The sequence below is a fragment of the Hemitrygon akajei genome, chromosome 23 (assembly GCF_048418815.1).
Source record: "Hemitrygon akajei chromosome 23, sHemAka1.3, whole genome shotgun sequence".
NCBI lineage: Eukaryota > Metazoa > Chordata > Chondrichthyes > Myliobatiformes > Dasyatidae > Hemitrygon > Hemitrygon akajei.
Window position 1 is genome coordinate 35957159 of NC_133146.1, and position 15531 is coordinate 35972689.

The following is a 15531-nucleotide window of genomic DNA, read 5'->3' on the forward strand; positions in this document are numbered from 1 at the left end:
AGGGAAATAAAATACATACAAAACCAAAAGAAAAAAAAAACGCACACAAAAAAGGAAACACCCCTCCATTAAAAAAGCAGTCAATTCAGTTTGTTACTTCCATCATCCTGAATATTGTTCTCCAGAAACTTGTAGAAAATGTCCCAAATTTCCTGAAATTTGCCAAGTTTGTTTTTTGTGATGTAGCTTATCTTTTCTAGAGCAATATAAGAAGTCATTCCTTTCAGCCACTGTGAGAGTCCACTGGTTGTTGATTTCTTCCATGAATAGACTTTGCAGCATTTGCCTTCCAAAAAACAAAATTAAGCAGAGACCTTACATTTTTGGAGGTTACAAAGTCCTTTGGATAAATGTTTAGAATACATAATTTAGGATCAAGGGGCACCTTTTTTCTAATAATCTGACTAATCAAATCCGGCACCTTCTTCCAGAAGCAGATTACCTGGGATCACTCCCATGTACAATGGAACAGACACCCTTTTTGGTGATTACATTTAATGCCCGTGTCTGGAATGTTGGGATTAAAGTGATGCAACCTGACTGGAGTAATGAGCTGTCTGGTTATCCATTTGTATCATAGTAATTCAGAATGAGTGTTCACTGATTGGGTTTGAACTAACAAACAAGCTTCTGACCACTCTTTTTCTGACAGATTCTCATGCAAATCAATTCTCCATGCTTGTGGTATGTCGTTTGATGACTCTTTTCATTTACTTGCAAACAAATTGTATAAAACAGACACATGTCCCCTAGCTTCACATAATTTCAGAGTGAAGTCTTCTAGGGTAGATAAAGGAGGGAGCTTCAAACTGTAACCTTGCCTGGACACGATAAAACTTCGCAACTGAAGGTATTTAAAAAAGTGTTTTGTTGGAATTCCATATGTGGCCTTGAGTTCTTCAAATGACATAAACATATTGCCATTATAAAGGTCAGACACCTTAGCTATGCCTCGGGTCAACCAAGTTTTAAAGCCAGGGTCTGATCTGCCGGGCTGGAAGCTATCATTACCAAAGATAGGAGTGAACTGGGATAACTGTGATATCTCTCCCAAAAGTGCAAGAGCATCGTGCCAAACCATCATTGTATTTTTTAAGGAAGGGCTTTTAGTTTGTTTGACCAGTTTTTTCTTATCTGCTGAATGCATATATAGTTCTAGAGGGATATTGATCGACTGGGATTCATTTGAGACCCAGGGTAGGGATTAGTCCTTAACAAAGTAAAACATTCCTGCTCTAATTTGGGCCACCCAGAAATACTATATAAGATTTGGTAGCTGTAAGCTGCCTCTATCATACCATAAATATAACAGGGAAAGCCTGAGTCTTGGACATCTATTATTCCAGATGAAATTAGAAAAATTGTTTTAATAAATAAAAGAAAGATGATGGAGGAGAAAGTGGGATAGATTGGAAAAGGTACAGGAACTTTGGCAAAATTGACATTTTTAGAATTTTTTTTGCATCCAATCAAAGATATGGGCAATTTCGTCCATCTGTTTATAAACTGAATAACTGAGTCTGTGAGAGGGTTATAATTAGTTGGGATAATTTTAACATCCAAATAAGTAAAACCCTGTTCTGACACCATAAATGGAATTTGAAGTGGGGGATTGAGTCTCTCATTTTTATCCATGAATAATATTGCAGATTTGTTATTGTTTATTTAAAGCCTACAAAAGTACCAAAAGTACTTCTCAGGTCAATTAAGGCGGGTAATATTTGTTTCAAGTTGGAGCAAAACAAAATTACATCATCCACGTACAGGGCTATGCGATATTCTATATCTCCTATAGTTATTCCTGCTATGTTAGCCTGTTTTCGAATTGCCATAGCAAGTGGCTTAATGGCCAGGACAAACCAGAGGTGAGATTGGGGACAGCCCTGTCTTGTTCCTTGTTGAAGTTTAAAAGGTGCCAAGAAAAGTCCGTTAGTTAAAATTTCAGCCTGTGGGTTAGAATAAAGAAGCTGTATCCACCTTAGAAATTTCCCCCTATATAAAATCTTTCTAAGACTTTAAATAGATACTGCCACTCCACTCTGTTGAAGGCTTTCTCGGCAGCCAATGACAGAATAGTGCTATCAGAGCTTCCATATTTTTCATAAAGTATATTTAGCACTCTTCGAATGTTGTGGAAGCCCTGCCTTCCCTTACCAAATCCATTTTGGTCAGAGTGGCTCCAGCCTCCTAGCTAATACCTTACAGAGAATTTTGAGATCATTGTTCAGAAGTGAGATTGGTCTATAAGATCCACACAGGGAATGTGGTTTTCCAGGCTTTAACAGTAGTGTAATTGCTGCCATATTAAGGGGGTGGGGAAGGGATCCAGTGTCAAATGACTCCTGATACATATCTGACAGAGGTGGTATTAGTTTAGTCTTAAAGATTTTATATATTTCAATCAGAATTCCATCGGGCCCAGGAGTTTTCCCTCCCTTCATGTTAGTTATAGCTTCAGACGATTCTTTAGCCTATAAGTTAAACTCCAGCGAGGTCAAGGACATTTCATCCAGGGGTGTAAATTCTAACAAGTCCAGAAATTCCTTTTGTATTTGTGGAGCTGAACCTGAATATTCTGAGTTATACAGATATTGGTAAAATCTCAAAAAGATATTCTTCATTTCTTTTGGGTCAGCAGATGTCAACCCCTCATCTGATTGTATGGAGTTTAGTGCCCTTTCTGTTTGTATCTGTTTGATGCGCCAGGTCAGGAGTTTACTAGCCATTTCACCATGCTCAAAATAGGATTGCTTCAGTCTCATCAGACGTCTTATTGCCTTATTAATGGACAATGCATTATATTTAGCTCTCAGTTTGTTAAGTTCTGCAAATAGCTGTTGAGAGGGATTTGGAATATTTCAGATTCAGCCTCTTTTATTCTTTTTTCAAGTTGTTCTATTTCCAATGTAAAAGATTTATGTTTAAAGCTGGTAAAGCTAATCATTGAACTCTTAGAAAAGCTTTAAAGGCTTCCCACCTTACAGCAACAGATGTCTGGTCCGTATTAATTCCAAAATAGTAGTCTATCTGTTCTCCAATAAACTCTGGATCCCAAAGCCAAATCGTTTGACGCCGCCATCTTGAGGAGTAATGTAAAGCGTTAGGCAGGTTCCAAGTGAATGAAACCGGGGCGTGATCTGAAATTATTATGCTGTCATACCAACAGCTTGTAATTGTGGATGTTAAAGCAGCTGAAACTAAGTAATAATCAGTTCTGGAAAAGGTCTGGCAAGTGCTAGGATAGCAGGAAAAAGTTAGTTTATCCGGGTACTTCCTTCTCCACACATCAACTAAATTGAAGTTTTCAGCGCATTTGCAATAACTCTTTTCTTGTCGGATGGTGAGAGGTATCTATCCCATTAGATCTGTCCAGTTCAGGTCGAAGTGCACAGTTGAAATCACCACCTACAATAAGATAGCCCGGCAGAGCAGCTAATGATAGAAACAAATGTCTGAATAAAGCTGGACTGTCATCATTTGTCCCATACACATTGACCAAATTAAGCCTGACTGAGAAAATTTCACATTGAATAATAAGGTATCTGCCAGATTGGTCTTCTGTAACATTGACAAGGTGGAAAGGCACCGATTTATGTACAAGGGTAATTACCCCACCCCCCGAGAGTGTGAACTTAAAGAGGCTGAAAATAACCCGGCCATCTCCTCCCTACTCTAACTACATCCTCAGAGGTTAAATGGGTCTCCTGCAGAAAAACCATTTTGTCTTTTAACTGTCTTACCCTACTCATAACTCTTCTTCCTCTCCTCCTTTTTCTTCCAGTTCATATGCATTCTGGGTGTATTACGGGCCCCCGCAGGATGTATAATTAATCTCATTAGCTAGCAGTGCCGCAAACTGCTTTTCTGCCCTGATCTTGTCACATGGTTTCCAAGTAATTGCATCCCCAATTACATTGATTACATCTGCATCATTTGTAAGACGGAGGTCTTCTTGTTTAAGAATACTAATTACCGCATGCTTAACTTTTAATAATTGCCGGTTTTCTCGTCTGCCATTTCCAAATTTTCCTTTACATGAATCATAGCCTGTAGTTGTTTACTGAAATCTCGAAGTTCAATCGTTTCCACGTTTCCATTTTATAATCTGAGTGTAGACAATTCACTTTTCCTTTTGTAACTTTGTAATAAGTTCCTCCATTTTCCCATCTCTTTTCCAATTCACGGCTGTTCTTATTGAGTACTTCTATTTGTTGTTGGAGTTCTGCACAGTTACCCTGGGTTTCAACCACGTTTCTTGTATACATAAAATCTGAGGTTTTCCTTAAATTCTGATACACATTTCTTAAATTCTTGACCATTAGCGATAAGACACCTTGCATTCCATTGTAACACTGCCATTAATATCCTGCTTCCCCTGCCTGTGAACTGTTTGATCCTCCATTCAGCGTTTCTTCGACTACTTCCCACCTAAGCCCTGTAATACCAAGATACTTTCCTGCAGACTTGACTATAATTTTAACTTTTTCAGTTCTTCTGTTTGTTTGCGCTGAACAGTTAATTGCATCTACCATAAACAGTATGAAATCCTTTCTACTCATTATAAGTGTATCCTTATTTATCATCTCACAGCCTCACAATTCACCGGTTTATTATTCCCTGCATTTGGCTGCTTGGTAGTCCTCTCCTTTTCAGCCAGTCCTTTCACTGCCTCTGCGGAACTTGAGTTACTTTTACATGTTGTATCTCAGCTGCACCCTCGATCAGCTGCACTGTGTTCCTCACCACAATTGTAGCATTTCAGCCTAGCGCTCGCCTCACATTTCCCGTATTCATGTTCTCCAGCGCATCTCCCACATCTTCGTTTCCCTCTGCAGACCGCCGCAACATGCCCGAATTTCTGACATTTAAAGCATCTTACAGGCAGTGCAATATATATTCTGACCTCGTAACACATATACCCGAAATAAACTTTAGTCGGCAGTCTCTCTTCATCAAAGTTAATCAAAATCGATAACTATCACACTTTTTCCCGTTTCATGTAACTTTCAAACGTTTGGCAATAATTTTTGCTCCTATGTTCTGTTTAACTCATCCATAGTAACTTTCGTTGGTATCCCCGAAATAACTCCTCTCGTCCACTTTCTGTTGTTGGGAATTGAGCATTGTACTTTTTTGCCGTCTATTTTATTCAATCTTATCACTTTGCCCTGCTGAGCACTATCCCGACAAATCACTAATAGCGATCCATTTTGTAAAATCTTTGCTTTTTTTGACCTCGCCGATAAATTTGTTGATTATCTTCGCCAAATGAACCGGGTTCCAATCACCAAAAGACTTCGCTCAGTTTTAAATTGCTTTAATCTCATTTTCTTTCCATTGTTTTGCTGTCCTATTTTGATCATCCCGATTCCTCAGAGTTCGGCATCTCTTACCTCTATTTTCTTTTCTTACTCTTTCCACTCCATTCCTCTTTCCCGCTGGCCTCCATCTCCAACTCACTTCCACTATCCAGTTCATCTCCGACTCAGCAGTTCTTCCAACCGGCCCTGTCTCATTGAAGCCGACACCTTGCTCAACCCACTCAGCAGTTCCGTTCCGTTCCGTTCCACAACTCAAACTCCTTCAGCCAGCCCATGACTTGCTTTAACTTGACAAGTTTACTTAATCCAAGAGGTAAACTGAAGTTCGCAGGGCATAGACTATTAGTTATAATTTCAATCATGTTGAGCTGAATTGATTTCGAATGACTGCTAACTGAAATTACAACGTAATAAAAAAAAATGAGTAAAAACCAGTAAGTAGTAACTAGAACATTGTAAACATAACTAAGTAACTAAGTGTACTTCCCGAACTGAAATACACCCACCCACAACGATGAACACCTCCTGACTGCCCCGAAATAGAGCCTAATTATGGAGCTTCACTGGTCCTCCTGCGCCTTCGTATTGGCGAACAGCCAGAACAGTGCCCCAACCTTATCAGTAGTAGAGAATATCACAACCAAATTAGACCAAGAGTCTTTCTCAAATTTAACCTGGTCGTAGTTACAGTGCCACTGAAGATAATGTGAACCGATGCAAATTCGTTTGCATAAACAATGCAGTGGGTAACACACTGCTAACGTTCGTTAGCGTTCATTATATCCCTTAGGCGCCATGAACCTATCTATTCAACAAAAGTCAAAAAGCTGTTGTACTGTCTCACTTGCCTGCAGCCTCCAAGTTGTAGTCCTTCAGCTCCTACACAAATTTCTCCGCTGCCGGCGCACTGTCAAAGGTGTGGCGTTTTTTGTTTGTTGTAGGTGACCAGCAGTTAGGCAGGGTGAATTATCCCATACCGTAAGTCCGGGATGGAGAGAGAGGCCAACTCTTTCTTCACTGGATCAAAAATTCTCCTTCGCCTGAGGAGTTCGGCAGAGCTGTCGTGGGAAAGTACAGGTTCTTTCAGCCTGGCAGCTTTCATAACCCGGGTCTTGTCCGCGTGGTTTAGGAACTTCATTATCACTGCCCTGGGTCGCTCAGCCGACTGTGCATCAACCTCCTCAGCCCTGCCAATTCTGTGCGCTCTCTCAATCAGCAGGGACGCAGGGAAGTTTTCACCACCAAACATTTTCCCAAGAAATAGACCATATCAGCCCCTTCCGCCCTCTCCGGGAGACCCACCAGGCGAACGGCGGTACGATTTTCCAAGTCGTCCACTTTAAAGATTAACGCCTCCATAGCTGCTTTCGTGGTTGTATTCTGATAACGCAGAGAGGCGATGTCATCTCGATTAGTGCTAATTCTATCCTCGGCTTCTGTAATGCGCACTGTGACAGCTTTCACATCAGCTTGTACTCCTTGTGCAGCGTTTAGTAGCCGGTCAAATCTCGACACAAAGTAAACTTTCATTGTTTGAGCAGCGTTTAGGATTTGGTTTGGTCCTGCTGCCGTATTGTCGTTAGCTTGCACTGCATGGTTACAGGTGGGGTCTAACTTCGAAGATGTTTGCGTCTGCTTTGCCTGGGGGGATTTCAAAACATGTGTCAGGAGGTTGGGGTAAAGCTTTCAGTGTATATTCTCTGGCTTTGGAGACAGCTAAATTGCTTGCGGTGCCGGCAGGGGGGGGGGGTCAGTTAAGGGGATCAGCCCCTCCCTTATTTGTTCCGCTATTCAGAGAGATGTCGGGAAACTTAAAGGAGACCCAGTGAGAGAACGGCTTGGCGTCTCTGGGGGAACACGTTCCCAGCAATGTATCCAGGAACTCCCGAAAGATAAAGACCCTTTTTCTGAAGGCTTAGTGGGAGCGCGCTCCAGTGTGTCGTTACGGAGGGATGGAAGCTATTCTAAAGCCATACTCGGCACAGAGTCGCACGTCGAGTTGCTGTACAGTTCGCTTTACAACCAGTATCTGAAACATTTACCCTCGACAACATTCCGGGCACCGGAGGTTTGGGGTACCAGTGCTGGTGATTCTCCAGACGATGGTTATTGGTCAGTGAAATTGGACTTCTCGGAGGCCAATGTGGGGGTGCCTGAGGTTCGTGAATCGTTAGTGCTGATGTGACTGTTGAGACTGGCAGCGTTTCGATTCTGGAGGTGACCCACACCCCGCTGGTGAGGAGGCGCATGAGGGCATGCCAGAAGAAGGCGGGTGTGAGCTGTCTGGGGGCATTGTCTGTGCACCCGGCGTTTCGAGCTGTTTGTCAGGAAGGGTGTAGAGCATTGGGCCGGTACTGAATTTAAACGAGAGCTGATGGTGGTACGGCCGGGGCGGGGGGAGTATCTGAGGGTAAGGCCCTCTTAGTGGACGCTCCGAAATACCACGGGGGCTAGGGGGAGTTGACCGCTGAAGACACCTCGGTGCGAGAGAGATCGCGGCAACTGGCCCCTGCAGACGTAGGCAGCGTGAGTCTCTGAACAGGCGCACTCTCCCTGGCCAGTATGCGGTCCCGAGGGTCGAAGACGCGCTGGTCTGTCTGAGCAGTGCGAAGTGGTTTAATGTGCTGAATCTGAGGAGCGGATGTTGCAAGATCCCGATGAATGAGGCCGACAAGGAGAAGACGGCCATTATAGGTCCCCTGGGATTCTTCCAGTCCGAAAAGATGCCCTAGGCCATATCCGGAGCCCCTTGCAACCTTCCCGCGGGGCATGGAGAAGACGGTGGGGGATATGGAATTGATTGAAATGTTGGTGTATTTGGATGATCTCCTAGTATTTGGATCTGCCTCGGATGAATATGAAGCGAGGCTGTTGAAGGAGCGGCTGGGAACGAAAAGAGTTAAAGTTTTCCCTGGACGAGTGCCAGGTCGGGCAAAGGTCCCAGCCTGTGAGTGTTCTGCGCCAGTTTTTTGGAGTCTTGCTGTCATTATTGGAGATACGCCAAAGTGAGACACCCCTTGAATCTGCTTCTGTGTGGCTCCCCTCCCTTGGGGAAGAAAGGGAGGAGGAAGAACGGACCGGAGGGTGAAGAATATTTAGACCCGTTGGAGTTTTGGACAGAAGTGGAATGTGAAATGTGAGGAAGCTTTCCAGTTGCAGACTAAGGCCAACAGATCTGAAGAAGACCACTGACAGATTAAATGAAATGGACAAACTGAAGGTTGACCGGGAAGAAGTCATTACGGAGAAAGAAATGGAGATAAGTTCAGTGAAGACTAAACTGGAGGATGAACAATCTTTAACTGCTACTCTTCAGAGGAAGATTACAGAATATCAGGCCCGGGTTGAGGAACTGGAGGAGGAGTTGGATGCAGAGCGAGGTCGAGAAACAGCAAGCTGATCTTACCAGGGCACTGGAAGACCTTACTCGTCGGACTGCGGCGAGAGTTGGAGGTGCCCGAGAAGAAACTGACGTCTTGATTACAGGAGGATGAAGAGACTGCAGAATCAGCCCGGGCCAAGTGCTCTAGTTGGGAGGAAACCATATAGCAGCTATCCATTGAGGAAATGGGGAAGGATACGGATTCGAAGGATGATGAGATGCAGGTATGGTACATGCTGCCTTTTGCTAACTTCCCCTTGATTGAGGAAGAGACTCCTGGCCCTTCTCCCACTGAGTCAGGTGAGGTGGGGGGCTAGCTGTGGGCAGCCTGGGTTACTGCAGGGCCCTGAATGAGAAACAGGGGGCTCTGAGTTGCAGGGGGGCAGGAGTGCTAGATTGAGAGAGGATTCGGCAATCAGACCTGAAATATCCCCAGTAGTGTCCGAGCCTGAAGGGTTAGGTGAGGGGGTACAGTGGTCATAGAGGAGTAGGAAACTCCCGGATAGGTTGGCCTATGTAGTGCCTGGGGAACAAGGCTTGAGGTCTACTGTTTGGGGAGCGGCGTCACTGTTTTTGTACCTGGACTGGGTCTTTGTGTTTGTAGGAAGGGTTGGCGAGTTATCTCGACGTCATGAGGGCATGGCTAAATTTGGTGGGGGGAGAGTGTAAGGCTTTCTCTTTTATGTTAACTGCTGAGGTAATGGGTTTTGTGTAGCAGCATGTTTGGGTTATGATTAGTGATAAGGAGACTTTTATCCAATGGGAGAGATGTTATTCTTCTTGTCTGTCTAGAGCTGTTTGTTAGCTTGCGCGGGCTTTGGGGGGAAAGGCGCGAGGAGGATGAAGAGAGAAGGCACGACTTGTGGAGTCGGTGGGTTGCCCGACCGTCTGGGCTCCGGGCGGGAGAGGTCGACGATGATCGGAGGTCCGCAAAGGAAAATCTGTGAGCTCCAATAATTTGTGTACTGGACTGTTTCATGAGATTTTTGCCGCCTTTTACTTTATTTAATTTCTCTATTAGTCTCATAGTGAAGGTAAGAGTTATCAGACATCCCACCCTGCAAAAACTCATTTCTTGAAGGTAGCACCCTCACCACCACCCCCATATCGCCCTCCCCCCGTCGACCTCCAAGGGTGTATGTAATACTTTGTTTAATGATTTTGTCTAATCTGTAAACCAAGTTGGGTATATGCAGAAAATGTGACATTAAAATATGTATTTATTTTATATTATATTATCATGGAGTCGTTTTTTTATTCCATTACAACTTTAAGCAAGTCTACAGGGAGTTTGGCCTCATCACATACGACATCAATAGAGTAGCTCCTTAGCAGCTAGCCAGCTAGTTTAAATAACGTTAGCTATGCTAAAAAACGAATTACACCTGTTAAACTCAGCTAAACATGTCTTTTACATTTTAACCCACCATGGGCAATAGAAAATGTCATTGTTGCAAACAGTGCAGCGAGCAACACTGTCATTATTTTTGTGATCGACTGTAAAGCCCGCCCACAGAGAAAACTGATAGGTCTACTTAGCACGAAGAGAGACCAATCAGGATGCTCTCTCTCGCTCTCGCTCTTCCTCTCCCTCTCAAAAAAATCGATTTCCGGGATATTGTATATAATTTGCGGCCGTCCGAGAGCCGCTATCAATATGCTGGAGACTCCCGGAACTTCCAGGAGAGGTGGGATGTCTGAGTTATAAAATCTTACTTGTCTAACGGCATATTGTGTACCGTTTGTTATTTCGGGGTACTGATCAGACACAGGGGACACATCGCAACATCCACCCAAACGAGGGTTCTGAAGTTTGGCCGGGCAGGGGGTTATCACCCCCGGGAACATACCGCTAGGCAGAGCGAGTGTTACATGTATAAGTGAGTAACTTCCAAATGAAACAACAGACTAATAACTGATATGCAACTCATAAAGTAATATTACCACAAATAAGTTAACAAATTTAGTAGTGAATGGATTATATTATGCCTGGATGTCCATGATCTGATCTGGGCCCCACACTTCTTTGTGATTTCATAAATGATTTAGATAAGGAAAAGGAAAAATGGCTTAGTAAGGTTGCAGATAATGAAAAGTTTGGTGGTATTGTGGATAGTGTAGAAGGTTGTCATAGATTACAGCAGGACATTGATAGGATGCAGAATTGGGCTGAAAAGTAAATAACACAAACTACAACAACAAAACAACAACAGCAAAACAAGCCCATTTCCTCCCTACCACACACCCACCCATGCAGACAGGCTACCTCCAGTCACAGGCCCATTTTGCAGACTCACAGACATTGGACCTCTGACTTTCAGACATGCCACCAGGACTCTGACTCACAGACTTGTTTCAACATGTGTCTGGGTCTCTGTATCTGTGGCAAACTCATGAGCGTTTAGATCATAAATGAATGTTGATACATAATGGTTGGATTTATGATGAAGTGGATTAAGTATTGTCAGGTTATATTAATTAGTCTGAACATCAAACACATGAGGTTACACCTAATTTGGGTAATTATATGACTCATTTAATCATGTTTTTGATAATGTGTAATTTATGTCCTGTTGCATATTGTTTTAATCAACAAAATTTCTAAGTTAAATCATTAATTTTAACTGCATCTAACATTTTTAGGAATTTGATGCTTGAATCCGTAACTATGTCACATACCATCTCACTTTTGACAATATTAGTAATCTTTTGCTTTCTTTCCCCAGCTTTTGTAGAACTGACACTAATACCCTTTCTCTCCTTTGTGCAAGAATTCAATATAATTCATGACTGCCTGAGGTGGGCCTGATATTTATCTTCTTTCCTTCTAGAATTATTCTTGAATGACACTCAACAATGGTTCATCTATTCACTGGTTAATATCCAGATCACTTACAGTACGTGAAGCTCTGCTGGAAAAGAACTATCTAGGTGATCACATGTCAAAAGTAGTTCATTGGATAGTGAAAGGCAAATATCTTTCAGAATGCCGGCTGGAATCTGCATTAATAAGACCATAAGACATAGAAGCAGAATTAGGCCATTCAGCCCATCAAGTTTGCTCTGCCATTCAATGATGCCTGATTTATTATCCCTTTCAATACCATTCTCCTGCCTTCTCCCCATGACCTTTGATGCCCTTACTAATCATGAACCTATCAACCTCCACTTTAAATGTATCCAACAACTTGTACTCTATAGCCTCCTGTGGCAATGAATTCCACAGATTCACCACCATCAGGATAAAGGAATATCTCCACATTTCTCTTCTAAAGCTATGTCCTTCTATTCTGAGGCTGTGCACTCTAGTCCTACACTCCCCCACTAAATGAAACATCCTCTCTAAGTCTAGGCTTTTGAATATTTAATAGGTTTCAATAAGATCCCTCCTCAGCTAGAACAGGCCCAAAGCAATCAAACACAAGCCCAAGGAGCCCAAAACACTGCTCACAATTCCAGCAGTCAAATATTGTCCTTTTTATCCTCTGGGGGAAATTTCTGCCATCATCCTGGTGTACATTCCAGCTCAGGCCAGTGCCAAGCAGGCAGTGAGGAGATAAGTACTGTAAGCAACAGGCATGAAACTGTGCACCCTGATGCCCTCCCTATCATTTGTGGGGAATTTCAAACAGGTCAGTTTGAGGAAGTATCTCAACAACTACCACCAATGTAGCTTCAGTGGAAGCAGAGGAGTCAACACACAGGACCACTGTTACACCAACATCAAGAATGGTTGCTGTGCCATCCAATGGCCACACTTCGGAAAGTCCCATCATTTCCAAGCGTATGGGCAGAGACTAAAGACCGCAGTACCAGTGGTGAGGACCAAGAAGGTATGATCAAGTGAGGCAGAGGAGTGTACAGGACTGCTTTGAGACAGTGAACTGGACAGTTTTCAGGAATTCAGATTCAAGCATTGATGAAAGTGCTACAGTTGTCAGAAACTTCACCAAAACCTGTGTGGATAAGTGTCAGCCTTCAAGAACATACCAGACATACCCAAACCAAAAGCCATGGTTGAAGCAGGAGATTCATAGTCTGCTGAGGGCTTGATGCATGCCATTCAAGACCAAAGATCCAGGAAGTCCAGGTACGATCTACTGAAGGTTACCTTAAGAGCGAACAAACAATTCTGATTGATGCTAGATATGGAATCTGATGCACATCAGCTTTAGCAGGGTTTGCAGGCCATTACTCCCTACAAAGAGAAATCTAACATCATGAATGGCTGTGATGTTTCACTCCCAGATGAGCTCAATGCCTTTAATGCATGCTTTGAAAGGGAGAACAAAACTACATTCATGAGAATCCCAGATAAATATTGCTGAGCCACAACAACCTCTTACCCAATGTCATTAAGACCAAGGAGCTGAGTGTTGACTTCAGGACGAGGTCCATGACCCAGTTCTCATCGTGAGTCTCAGAGGTGGAGAAGGTCAGCAACTTTAAATTCCTTGGTGCTCTCATTTCAGAGATCCTGTCCTGGGCCCAGCTCATAAGTACAATTACAAAGAAGCATGACAACACCTCTACATCCTAAGAAGTTCACAAAGATTCAGCGTGACATCTAAATCTTCAACGAACTTCTGCAGATGTGTGGTAGAGAGTGTATTGACTGGCTGTATCATAGCCTGGTAAGGAAACACCAAAGACCTTGAATGGAAAATCCTACAAAAAATAATGAATACAGGCCAATCCATCACGAGTGAAGCCCTTCACAACACTGAGCACAACTACAAAAAAACTTGTTGCAGGAAAGCAGCGTCCATCATCAGGGACCCACACCACCCAGGACATGCTCTCTTTTCACTTCTGTCCTCAGGAAGAAGACACAGGAGCCTCAGGACCCGCACTACCAGGTTCAGGAACAGTTATTACCCCTCAACAATCAGGCTTTTGATCCAAAGAGGATAACCACTCAGCTTCATTTGCCCCATTACTGAAATGTTCCCACAACCTATCGACTCAAATTCAAGGGGATCAACATCTCATGTTCTCGATATTACTTATTTATGTAATTTAAGTATGTAATAATAATAATGATTATTATTATCATTGGTATTATTTATTCTATCTTTTTTGTATTTGCATAGTTTCCCTTTAGTACAGTGGTTGTACACATAGTTGGTACAGTCTTTCATTAATTCTATTATGGTTATTGATTTATTGAGTATGCCCTCAGGTAAATGAATTCAGGGTTGTATACAGTGACAGATATGTACTTTGCTAATCAATTTACTTTGAAATTTGAACTTTGAACTCAGCATAATTCAGTAACCATGTGATCTTTGTCTCGGAGACTGATGTCTGAAAATCTTCCAGAAGGGTGAACCCTTGCAAGGCGTCAGGACCTGATGATGTTCCTGGTAGGGCTTTGAAACCCTCTGCCAACCAGCTGGCGGGAGTGTTCACGGACATCTTCAATCTCTCACTGCTGCAGTCAGATGTTCCCACCTGCTTCAAAAGGGAAACAATCATATCAGTGCCCAAGAAGAGCAGGGTGAGCTGCCTCAGTGACAATTGTCCAGTAACATTCCCATCTACAGTTCCGAAGTGCTTTGAGAGGCTGGTCATTGCTAGAATAACTCCTGCTTAAGCAATGACCTGGACCTGCTGCAGTTTGCCTGCTACCATATAGTCCCACAATAGATGAAACCTCACTGGCTCCTCATTTGCCCTTGGATCACCTGGACAATAGTAATGCATAAATCAGCCTGCTGTTATATTGACTACAGCTCAGTGTTCAAAACAATCATATCCTCAGATCTAATCAAAAGGCTCCAAAACACAATCATCTGTACCTACCTCTGCAACTGGATCCATGACTTCTTCACTGGAAGGCCACAGTCTGTGCAGATCGGAAATAACATCTCCTCACTGACAGTCAACACTGGCATACCCCAAGGATGCATACCTAGACCACTGCTCTACGTCCTCTACACCAATGACAGTGTGGCTAGGCACAGCTCAAACACCTTCTATAGATTTGTTGGCAACACAACTATTGATGGCAGAATTTCAGATGCTGCAGAGGAGGCAAAAAAGAGTGAGACTGATCTGCTGGTTGAATGGTGTCGCAGTAACAGCGTTCCACTCGGTGTCAGTAAGGTCAAAGAAGGTAAGTTGAGGGAACACATACCAGGACTCATCAAGGGATCAGCAGCAGAAAGGGAGAGCAGTTTCAAGTTCCTGGGTGTCAACATCTCTATATGTCTATACTGGGCCAAACATTGGTGCAGTTGCAAACAAGGTGCAACAGCGCTTCTATTTCATTAGGAGTTTGAGGACATTTGGTATGTCACCAAAGGCACTTGCAAATTTCTTCAGTTGTACCACGGAGAAGATTCTGACTGGTTGCATCACTGACTGATATGGAGGGGCCACTACACAAGATCGGAAAAAAGCCTTAGGAAGCCTCCCCATCATCCAGGACACCTTCAAAAGGCAATGCCTCAAAAATGCAGTATCATCAGTGAGAGCCCCCATCACCCTCTTCTCATTTTATGAGCAAGTGCAGGAGCCTGAAGATACACACTCAATGTTTCAAGAACAGCTTCTTCCCATCCACCATCAAATTTCTGAAAAGACAATGACCCTGTGAACAACAGAGTGGAAGACTGACTCTCATATCTGACCAGAAACTGAACAAAGTAATATAGTTGCAAGTTTACTTACATCTGTTTTTGATCTTACAAGTGGCAACTGTTGTGTTTATAGTTCAAAGTACATATATATCACCATATACAATGCTGAGATTCATTTTCCTGTGGGCAGCATAAATCTATAGGATAATAACCCTAACAGAATGAATGAAAGATTGCCCAATTT